The 2,272-nt window shown below is 42.8% G+C and overlaps 1 protein-coding gene across 2 annotated transcripts in view; it reads left to right on the top strand.

The window, feature by feature from the left end:
- The window catches only part of ANK3 (ankyrin 3), a 743,189-nt gene extending 740,922 nt beyond the window's left edge, over positions 1–2,267 (top strand). For both annotated transcript variants that reach the window (XM_027771266.1, XM_027771265.1), the window contains one exon: positions 2,211–2,267. The gene's annotated coding sequence lies outside the window, so the exon portion shown is untranslated. The remainder of the gene's footprint in view (positions 1–2,210) is intronic.
- Positions 2,268–2,272: the final 5 nt, after the last annotated feature.

Raw genomic sequence — 2,272 nt, 5'->3', positions numbered from 1 at the left:
ATATATATATATATATATATATATATTAGTTATAGAAACACAAACACTATATCTAGACTAGAAAAACTGATTACTTGCATTGAGATGAGACGAGAACAACCTTGCTTCTTCTTAGGGTTAAGCTGGGAAGTTGGGTGGGTTTTTTTAAAAGAGATGGGAAAAAGAAGTTCAAATGGATTGCAGTGATGACTCCACATCTATTCAGTCATCTGGATAGTCACGACACATTTTTGCATAGGAAATCAGAAAAATGCGTCCTGACTTTCCCGACTGCCTAATATACATGCGTACTGCAAATGATCAGGCTGTATATGTATATGAGATGAAGCAGGGTATAGAAGTTACAAATAGATTAAGCTGCAAACATTGGGGGAAGGATAAAAGTTAAACTAGAACAAATTGCTGAGGTTCTCCCAAAGAAAACAGAAGGAGAGTGCTGGTGACCTCGTAGGACCATCTCATAAACCTGATGCCTGGAAGATTAAGATTAAATAGTAAAAACAGAGGTGACAAAATCCTGATCTTCTTACTCTGATCTGCCCACTCCTGGCCACATGAGCTGCCCAAATGAGTCACTTTCCTTCTCTGGAACCTTTGCACAGTCACTGGAGGGGCAGCAAGTGTTGAAATCACCCAGAAGGAATTGATACTTTGATGTTCTTGGCTCCAAGTATTAGTGACCTGGGGCATGGAGGTTAGTAGCAGTTTTAATCCAAAAAGGGAAGCCAGACCTGTAAAGTAGATAGAGAAAGTGTTGTACTAATGTGTTTACATAAGCCAGGTGGCCCAGGGGCTCCATCTAAAGAGAAAGAAACTTGATGGGTAAGTAAATAACCCAAGAACAGGTCACTGAGAACACTCTTGTCCCGCGACAGGAGCAAAATTCTAAAGGCTTTCCTCCATCTGCAAAAAGTCGGTTGCTTTTATGTGAGTGAACAGGGCTGCTCCTAAGATTGTTCTTGCCCTAACTCAGGGGTTCTGCAGGGGCTGTGCATTGTTCTCAGGCAGGCTGATTCAAGTTCGTCAGCTTTTCACTTAACCAGGAGGAAGGACTAGAATATGTATGGGAAGAACTTTATTCTATAGAGGAGTCCATACCACGAATAATATTGCCCAAAAGTATGAAAAGCTACGCTGAAGAATGTTGATTTCTTTTGACATTTTAAGACTGGCTCAGTAACACTAATGCTTTATGGTTCAGTGTAAATCAGTAAGACAAGACACTCTTAGTAGGGCCTCCATTAAAAAGCTGCAAAGGGAACCAGCAATTAGTGTAATGGCTATGTCACTGGACTCCCACGTAGTTAACTGCGGTTCGCGTCCCGGACCCAGTGGCTTAAAACGTCGGGCACGTGTGCGTGCGTGCCCAGGATCCCGAGAGGAGAATGGAGGAGAAGGGATTGCGGCGTGGCCATCCCCTCTGGGGGGTGATTTCTTGCTTTCTATCTCTCTTTCTCTCTCTGTCTGTCTGGCGAGCGCATGTGCCCTATAGCGAAAAACCTCTCTTAAAAAAAAAAAAAAGCTGCAATTAATTTATCCCATCCTGACTGATGTGAGCACGAGAAGGGAAAGTGGTCACTGCAATCGCAGACTTAGAAGTTAGTCTTTCATTTTAATTTACATAGAGAAAAGCAATGGCATAGCAATGAAGTGATGATATGGTTTACCCTTTTTAAAATTGAGCTGGATTATTGGGGATAGGGACTTATTATAAAATACACAGAAATGACTGAGATGCCCTGTCCTGACTCCACCTCCCTGGTCCTTTCTGCCCATTTCATTTTGAGGTTGACACAACTCTCAGAAATCACCTCTCAGCCACTTCATTTTACAGATGATAAAACTGAGACCAAAGGGTTACGAATAACTTCCTCTAGGAGCTGAGTAACCTGAGCTGCAGGGAGAGAACTATATAGGAAAGGATCTTCCCAGCTCAATCTCAAAGACCAGAAATACAGAAAGCACAGCTGTGGGGAGGTCAGAGGTCACCGCCTTCTAAGTGCTTTGGTCCACGCCTGAAGATCTTGTTCTGTGAGGCACCTAGCAGGTAGCCTCAGTCAAAAACATGTTAAACCACTTCATTAGGAATAGAGGGCCTTCATTTTCTGAGGCATTTCTGCTGAATGGTGAAGAAGGCTTGAGACAAGTTTGCTTGCGGAGAACAAAAGGCAACAAGCAAAACTCACCACCTACTGTCTATCTTTCCACAGGATCCTGTGTTTTTACTGCCAGTCTTGAGAAATTCATGGAAGATACATCAGCAGAAATGCCT

Source organism: Tupaia chinensis, unplaced genomic scaffold, assembly GCF_000334495.1.
Source record: "Tupaia chinensis unplaced genomic scaffold, TupChi_1.0 Scaffold000199_1, whole genome shotgun sequence".
Taxonomy (NCBI): Eukaryota; Metazoa; Chordata; class Mammalia; order Scandentia; family Tupaiidae; genus Tupaia; species Tupaia belangeri.
Note: the sequence above shows the minus strand (reverse complement) of the source record. Positions and strands in the feature narration are given on the sequence as shown.